This window comes from Amphiprion ocellaris, chromosome 14 (assembly GCF_022539595.1).
Source record: "Amphiprion ocellaris isolate individual 3 ecotype Okinawa chromosome 14, ASM2253959v1, whole genome shotgun sequence".
NCBI classification, from domain to species: Eukaryota; Metazoa; Chordata; class Actinopteri; family Pomacentridae; genus Amphiprion; species Amphiprion ocellaris.
In genome coordinates, this window is record NC_072779.1 from 3,193,874 (window position 1) to 3,203,332 (window position 9,459).

Below are 9,459 nucleotides of genomic sequence, written 5' to 3' on the forward strand. Positions count from 1 at the left end.
GTTTCTCAATTTCCAGATCATAACCTGCACTTTAACTCTATAACAGCTGCATTTCTATACATTTGTCAAGCGAATTTGGAGCAAACATAAAGAAAATGTGATTTTTTTTTCCTAATTACTGCTTTGGAAGCAGTAAACTACAGTGCATAGTTTTGTCAGAAGGTGACAGTATTGGATAAGTTACACCTGGATGTAATAAACAGTAGATAACAGGTGGGTAACAGTAGAAGTAACCAGAAACCAAACAAAAAAAGTGCTCTAACAGAAGAAGAAAACAAACAAAACTGTGGCTATTTCTGAGAGAAAAATGGAGAAAAGTCTTCAGATTTTGTTTTCAACCTGGAAAGTTGTAATTCTTCTTTCATATCAGCTGCTGTCAAACAGGTTTCATGATGTCTGGAGGCAAAAACAATGACTGATTAACCTAACGTCAGATCTTATATGCAAAAGGTGTGTTTATTTGCTGTTATGTGCATGAATTCTTTTTAAAAGAGCGTAACATGCAAAAACCAGGACAGTTTTGTTGAATTTAGCTATTTCTATTAACTTTTCATACTAAAATACTTCCAAACACAGCTAGTGATCACCAAAAAGAAGAAAAGAACTTTGTGTTTCTCTGAGGTTGATCCCAGTCAAAATCCTTTCTGTCGCTGCATGAAAACACTTTTCTGAAGACGTCAGTTTGACTTTCAGTAATAACCAGGACTAGAGCTGCTGCATCCACCTCTAACAGTGGTCAGACAGGAGGAGGTGGTGCAGGGAAAGAAAAGATTGGACAGAGGGGAACAAACAGAGTGTGGGGGAGGCGGTGGAGGGAATATTGGGTGGTGCAGGGGGTTGGTCATACAAAGAGTGAAGGCGTGAAATGGTGCTTGTAAAAGGCCGGCGCTGGTCGCCTCATTGAGTTGTCAATCTGCCCGGCAGGTCCTCTGGATGATGAGAGCTGTCAGAGGGGAGGGGATGACCTAATGCTACAGCAGCTCCCTCCCTTTTCTCCTCTCACGGCTCTGAGTGACACCCCCGCCATCCCATAATGCCTCCCCCACGGCGCCGAGGCAGCAGACGGACCGGACCAATCAGGGCCGGTGGGAGGAAAGAAGCATCAACACCTCATAGAAACAGCCACAACACGTACAGATTAATTAGCAGCTAATAAGACGTGTTGAGCAAGAGGGTTGGTGTTGATAAGTTTAGATACAAAAAGAGCTTCAGAAAGGCCACGTTTCTGCAGGATCATTAGGAAGCTGCTTTCTCTTAACCCTCCTGTCGTCCTGCCGGTCAAAACTGCCCGTTAAAAAGTTGGAAAATGTAGAGAAAAAAATATTTTCACAGTGAAACTTCTGATGTCCACATTTCCAACATTTTGGGGAAATTTTTGAACATTTTTTGGTGGGAAAAAAGAAATGTTTCTTAAGAACATTCACAAAAAAATCTAACAAAATCCAGTGAATTTCGCTGGATTTTGGTTGACAACAAAACTTGTCCAAAATGGTTGATTAAAAATCTCCAAAATGACTGCAAAGTGACATAAAACTTGCCTAAATGAGTGAACGAATGATTCAGAATGGCTCCAACTTGAACTAAGACGTGACTCGTCCTGTTTGATCTTCTAAAGCCTGAAGCCTGAGGAGCTCCAGGTGTATCTCAGCTGGGTTAATGATGAAGGAGTACTTTCTACTCCAGCTTTAGCCTCCTTCACCTCCTGTAAAAAAAAAAAAAAAAAAAAAAAAAGTAGCAGAGATGCAGCAGTCTTAGTCATTAACCAGATCTGAGACGTTAATTTTGACTTTTTGTATCTTTTGGTCTTCTTTTAGATTAAACCTTTAGTTTTTGTTGTGGTTTTTCCCAGTTTTCACATGAAGTTCTTGAGTGTATGTTGTTTACGACAGAATCAAATCAAATTAACTGTCTGGAAAATCAAAGATTTTCAGCGATGAATCAGACGTGAGATCAAACAGACCAAAGTATGACAGACAATAAACATACAAACAGTACTTCAGGCCCATTTAACAGCAGAGTTTGGTTCATTTAAAACCAGATTCTTATTATTTATAAACTAATACACCGTCATGCAGCAGAGATGCTGTGATGTGAGCTATTGACCAGGAAATTATGCAAGTTTCTCTTCATGGTTGTAGTTTTGCAGTATTTTAAACTAGTGAAAGGGTTTTTTGGAAAATAAGTACAAAATATCTGTAAAATGCCTCAACTAATCCAACACCTCACTCTCATCTTACTGTATTTCATATAATATTGCAATCTTATCATTTTACATAATTGTGATATTTTAAGGTCTTCACTTCAATATGTGAACTTGTTGGGCGAGTTTATAGCATTAATCTATGTTTTCTCCTGACCTAACAAAGAAAATTCAGTCAAAAGTAAAACATGTTGACATGAATTCATCTCCGCTGACAGAAAAACATCCAGAACATTTATCTTTTCTGTCACTTTAAATACATTTAATGTTTGAAAGCAGGTCTGTGTCTGTGTGTGGGCCGCTGTATTTAAATCTAACAGAGGCAGAAAACAGCCGTAAACACAAACCACAGGATTCTGAATCAACACAAAACTGTTTTTCCCAATTTCCTGAAAAGTCCGACCGCAGCCTGATGGAGACTAAACAACAATCAGTCACGTCAGGTTTTAGGAAACAGCTGGAAAGTGTGAATCAGGGATGAAATGTTAAAGAAGGGTTTCGCTGTCTTCGAGGATCTGGAGCTGTTATCATGTTTGAGGTGACAGAAGGAGCCAAAGAGCTGCTCAGAGTTTCCATTTTACTCACAGAGGTTTCAGGATCTCCACTGAAATATCAAGAAAACTGTCCACAGTGAAGTCTGGAAATGTCACATGACTCATGCAAATCTTCCTCCTCCTGTCTCCAGCAGCTCTCCTCAGCCAGCTTTGAATCTCAAATGTATGGGCTGGATTTTACATTTTAAACAAATGATGGTATTTACATGAAACCAGACACAAGCAGACAGCAGACAGATAAACAGGAACTCAGTGGCAACTAAAGAGAAGTCCAGTCCTGTTGTGTAAACCATCAGATCTGATGTTTGGTAAGAACTAATACCTTGATTTTTCACTATCAAGACTGTGAATACATAATGGAAGTAATAATGGAACCTTAAATGACCGGGTTTATAATAAATAATGGAAATATTTCAGTCAATTCATTTCTGATTGGTTAACACTAATGAAGTAGGATAATGGTTTAAATATGAATCTTGATTGTTACATCTATGCTACCGTTCAAAAGTTTGGGGTCACCCAGGCAATTTCATGTTTTCCATAAAAACCCAGTTACAAGGGGTTATCAACATACTGCGGTATATTTTATTTTAGTCGTACGGAATGTAAATCCACTTGCAGCAATACTGAGACTATGTAAAAGGACTAATGTTTTATGAAAACTTTTTCAAACTAAAAAAAGGAAGAAGATTAACCTTCCAAATTTTAGTATATTTACAATAATGGTTCATATTCGATAAAATTGTACATGGAAAACCCAACAAATCCAAATATTCCCATTGAAAGGCACATTGGGGACACTTAGAGGTTCAGACTAGATATGAACTTTACTGTATCCCATTGAAACTGAGGGAAAATAACACTTTAACCTCCCAGAAACACACCAGAGTTTAGAAAAAAAACATCCTCTCTCTGTACTTTTTCAGTGTTTATAAGTAATGCTCAGTAACAGTACATTTGCTGTCAGGTCACAACATTAAAACAAGGAAACAAGTTGTAATAATTGCTCGGTTTTGCATAACTTGGTGCCGTTTCACAACATTGATTCCTGCCCAGATCCCAAAGTCTTTATCACGGCTGTCAGATGGGATTGACATGTAACCTTTGAAAGAGACCCTGTCAGGATGCCAGGCGGCCACCGGAGGCAGTGCTGCGTCTCATTGTGCGTCGTCTTTGTATCTGCGTCTCGGTGACAGACAGAGACGTCAAGTCATCAGGGAGGACAATGAGTCTGGTCCAGGGCTGAACTCTGGGAGACAGACAAAGAGATGGTGTGATAGGTGGAAGGAGGCGGCGGGGAACTAAAGGCCAGCGGGTGAAGCTGTTGATGTCGCCACCTGCCCCCTCGCCGTCTGAAAAACTGCAAATTAAGCATCCAGAAACCATTTGCTGAAGATGCAATCAGTGCATTCCCTTTCAGGACATGTTTGCTCGACTGTTTCACTCTGCTGTTTTTTTTTTTTTCCATTTTCAACAACAACAATCTTGAAGCAGAGGAGGTCTGACTTTTTGCTGACGATGCAGCTCTCTTTGCTCCATCGGACCGTGACCTCCAACAGGGTTCAAAGAAGTCTGAGGCCAGAAAACAGTCAACTGGTCTCTTTCTTTTGAAGAACACTGGAAAAAATGCTCCTCTCTAAACAAGAAAAAAAAAATTATTTCAAGGAACTTTTACCTTGAAATAAGTGAAAAATCTGCCAATAGAACAAGTGAAAAATGGCTTGGTAAGATTTCTTGAAATAAGATATGATATTTAGAATATTTAGATCTTAAAGTTAGCTGGGAAAACTTATTTTAAGCTATATTTTACCAGGATTGTCAAGCTTAGGTGTCTTAAAATAAGCCAGCATGCTTAAAAAAAATAGCAGTTTTCACTCAAAAATAGATTTTTGCTTTCATATAATCTCCTAATTTGAGATGTATTAACCCTCCTGTTGTCCTCATTACGGGCACCAAAAAATAATGTTTCCTTGTCTGAAAAAAAATCCAAAAATTCAGCAAAAAAATTCTCCAAATTTCTGAAAATTTGCAAAACCTTCAGGAAGAAAATTCCAATAATTCCTGAAAAGTTTCCCTTAAAAGTTTTATTTTAAAAAAATCCCCCAAATTTGGCAAGAAATTTCTTGTAAATATTTTCAAAAAATGAGTAAAAATTTTCTTTAAAAAAATCCTAAAAATATGTAATAATGATTACATATAAATCAGTAAAACTTCTTATATTTTCTTTAGGAACATTCACATAAAAATAAACCAAAATCCAGCGAAATTCGCTGGATTTTGGTCAATTTTTTTGTGACTGTTCTTAAGAAACATTTTTAAAAATTTTCTTCCCCACCAAAAAATGGTCAAAGATTTCCCAAAAATTTTGAAAATGTGGACATCAGAAGTTTCACTGTGAAAATATATTTTTTTCCACATTTTTAAACTTTAAAACGGGTCAATTTTGACCCGCAGGACGACACGAGGGTTAATGTGTCATTGTTCAGGTACAGGATTTAGCAACCAGTCGATTAATTTAACTCCTCCACACTTTCTAGAACATGAAAACAATGAATGCCTGGTGATGAACGTCTTCCAGGAACACCTACAGCGTGTCGACGACTGGACATCAGAACAGCAGCCTACATGTGGAACAGCTCAAAAAGCGTCTTGTTGCCAGAGTTAAAAATGGAGAATCTATATTTTAGGACCGTCAGAGGTGGGCGGTTTGTCCCGGCTCGGCTTGGCATGGCTCAGGAGGCCCTCTGAGACCGGCCCTGTTTGTTTGGACAGCAGGCAGTAATGTGGCGAGCGGCAGCCCAGGAGACTGACGAGGAATGTGGCTGAAGGTCTCATCTGGCCTCATCAAAAGGCGACCGCGAGCCTCTTCAGTGTCTCTTCTGTCCCAAAACACCCCAAACCGTCAGACCACCACTGGACCTGCCAGACCTCACACAACCACGCAGCTGAACGCCCACGAAACGCCAAAGAAAGGACGTTTTTATACCTCGCTCTGACTGCAGTTCATGTACTTTGAGGATATTGTAGTTTAATTTCTCCTCTTTCAAGCTCAACATTTTAGTGCCTGTTTTACTAAGAACATGTTAACCCTCCTGTCGTCCTGCGGGTCAAAACTGACCGATTCTAAAGTCTGAAAATGTGGAAAATACATACATTTTCACAGTGAAACTTCTGATGTCCACATTTCCAACATTTTTGGGAAATCTTTGAACATTTTTTAGTGGAAAAAAAGAAATGTTAAAAATGTTTAAGAACATTCACAAAAAAATCAACCAAAATCCAGCGAACTTCGCTGGGTTTTGGTTGATTTTTATATGAATGTTCTTAAAGAAAATATTAGAAGCTTTACTCATATATATGTAATCACTTTAGATATTTTTAGGATTTTTTGGAAGATTTTTACTCATTTTTTTGAAAATATTTACAAGAATTTTCTTGCCAAATTTGGGGGATTATTTTTGAAATAAAACTTGAAAGTGATTATTGGAATTTTCTTCCTGAAGGTTTTGCAAATTTTCAGAAATTTGGAGAATTTTTTTGCCGAATTTTTGGATTTTTTTCAGACAAGGAAACTATTTTTTGGTGCCCATAAATGAGGACAACAGGAAGGTTAAACAAAATATTAATCCAAGTTATGCATATCTCTCCTCCAAGAAATGACATTTTTGTGCAACTTTTATCAGTATTTGACTTTTACTCTCCTTCCTTTTTAACAATAATACAGCGGTGGTAAAAAGTTTTCAGACACGTCATCATTTGTGAAATATTGCATTAAGAATCACTCTTAGGTCTTAAAGTGTAATTTCTTTTAGTCCAATCACATGGGGTCACATATATATATATATATATTATATATATATATATATATATATATATATATATATATATATATATATATATATATATATATATATGAGGCAGTGAGGATATTTATCAAAAAAGCTGAATGTTTGAAACAGATTTGCCGCAAACTTGTGGTTGATTTGCAGCAAAACAATTAGTCTTCCAGAAAATGTTGCCACAAGTTTGCCAAACTTCCAGAAACATCCCGGCAATAATGAGTTGTTTCCCACTAAACTTCCTATATAAACTTCCGGTGAGTTCGACATTAGTAACAAACACGTCAGTATGTGGTTCCAGAGATAGTTTTACTGGCAGTAACAGTTTCTAGAAGACATTTATGCTCAATCTTTCGCAATGTTGCTGCAAATTTCATGTGCAAATTACATCTGTGGCAAACTTGCCCTGGAATTCTGGTGGACTAGACCTCAAACTTTGTGGAAAACTGATGGCAGGTTTACTGCAGGTCACTGTTTGGAGCAAATTTGCTGCAAATACAATGATTTTCTTGGTAGGGCTGCACAGCGGCTTAGTGGTTAGTGTTACAGGTCCGGTGTCTCCCTGGAAAACACAGGTAAAAGGTTCACAGGAATGAAGACAGAACTGATCATTTACCTTCCCAAAATTCCTCTGACTTTATTAAACACAATTATTAAATCATCAGTGGTCTCAAACTCTTAACTTGTGTCTCTGTTTCAGTGTCCTGTTGTTTAGTCCACATAAAATACAGCAATATGGCTCTATTCACATTCACTCATCAGTTCCTTCACAGGCATTAAATCAGTTAAACACTGGTATTTGTTCAAGTATATTTCAGTATCTGGACTGCTTTCATGGCTACTATAACACAGTGCTACATATAGTGCAATTCTGGCAACTAATTCATACATATACTGTAATTCTGTGGTTTAAATCTGCTTTCAGTCTGAAACATTCACACACTGCATAGGAAAACATTCATAACTCAACACACTGTTTTAAATACAAACCTACAAAAATATAACATTTACCTCTTTAATGTTTACTCTGCATTTCTGCAATAAACTTGAGCAGTAACCTGTTATCAAAACAACACAACAACAACGTATATTTCTAAATATTTGTCAAGTGTTCAGAATCCCAGCAACTAAAATACTGATGATTAATGTCACAGATCGTGTCCATAACGTGCAGGAAGCCACAGAAACACAGTCACATTAAACTTGGAGCGCAGCATCAGCCGAGCCGCGGTTGACCTCCGCTCTTTAACTCATTAAAAATCGGAAAAATAAAGTCACAGAACACGTCTCACTCGCGCTACAAGACACTTAACTTTCTAGTGTGATTTTCAAAGTGTACTTACCTGGAAAACAGGTAAAAGGTTCACAGGAATGAAGACAGAACCGGTTATTTACCCTCCCAAAATTCCCCTGGGGAGGTGGGCGGAAACCCACACCTAAAGGAACCTGGGTGGAACAACACCTGAGCACATTGGTTCCGCTCTCCCTCTTCCTAATGAACTGAGGATTTTAACCACAACAAATGTGAAATTAATTACTGTGAGTGTTTCATCTCACTAATGGAATGTTTGTTTCCTTAATATTAACAAAAATAAAGTGCTTAATAATATACATACATAAACACAAATGTGAAACATACATTTTGAGTGCATCACATTAGCACTGTCACCTTGCAGCTAGAAGATCCCTGGTTCACTTCCTGGCCGTCCTGGGATCTTTCTGCATGGAGTTTAAATTTTCTCCTGTACATGTGTGGGTTTTCTCTGGGTTCTCCAGCTTCCTCCCATAGTCCAAAAACATGCTGAGTATAATTGGTGACTCTAATCTCTGTATGTGAGTGTGATTGTTTGTCTCTGTATGTAGCCCTGTGATAGATTGTTACCTGCCCAGGTGTCCCTTACCTTTACCCTAAGTCAGCTGGGATAGACTCCAGCCGCCCGCAGCTCTAATGAGGATTAAGCAGTGTATAGATGATGGATGGATGGATTTTCTTGGTAATTGAACCTTCAACAATAAGATTCTGCTAGTCGGCTGTTTTCGTTGCACCTGAGTAGGTTTCCTGTGGATGTTCTGATCTCCTACAGTCCTGAAACATGCAGAGCAGCTTAGACTGAGATTATAAACTGACTGTGAATCATGAATCTGAGTATCAGTGGTTATCTTCTAATGTCAGCTGGACTCCATCATTCCTGTGATTCTGTGAAGGATAAAGCAGGTTGAAATCATGGATTGGACTGTTTGTGGTTTATTTTCCACAAAGTTAGCATCACATTTGTGTTGACGTCAAAAGTTCACCTCAAATGTTTGCCAGAAACCTGAAGTTTTTGCAAAGTTTAGACCTGCTGGGGTAAAACACAAAGAATGAACAGCTCCATGACAGTCAACATGTAAACTGATTTTTTTCAATGATTTTATTCATGATTTGTACTTTAACAAAACAAGAAAAACCTGTAAGAGCTGTTTAAAAAATGTTTATAGTTTTTCTGTTGTTGTTTTATTGTCATTTTATTTATTTTAGAATGCCAATTAACAACAGATGGACGGACTACCGATGTTGATTAATGTACATTGTCCCTTTCTTAAAAATAAAGATTAAATATTTCAATCCTAAATTTACTGAATTTTTCTTCCAAATAATGGCAAATATTTGTAAATAAATATTTTTTGCTGATTTAAATACAGTAAAATTGTGTAATTTTTTGGTCTCAGGCTGTCAATGAATGACTTTATAATAATAAAAATAAATTTGGGGAATATTTTTTGGAGTTTTTGGATTTTTTTCAGACAAGGGAACAATTTTTTTTGGTGCCCGTAAATGAAGACAACAGGAGGGTTAAAATCTTTCTCTACATACAGCCCACAACAG

At 37.5% G+C, this 9,459-nt stretch overlaps 1 long non-coding RNA gene across 1 annotated transcript; it reads right to left on the bottom strand.

Moving 5' to 3' along the window:
- Window positions 1–3,316: 3,316 nt before the first annotated feature.
- On the bottom strand, window positions 3,317–8,060 carry LOC111575379 (uncharacterized). The gene is made up of 2 exons (XR_002746733.3): window positions 7,937–8,060; window positions 3,317–4,003 (listed from the first exon to the last, which is right to left on the bottom strand). It is a non-coding gene; the product is annotated as an uncharacterized LOC111575379 (long non-coding RNA).
- Between the last annotated feature and the right edge of the window lie 1,399 nt (window positions 8,061–9,459).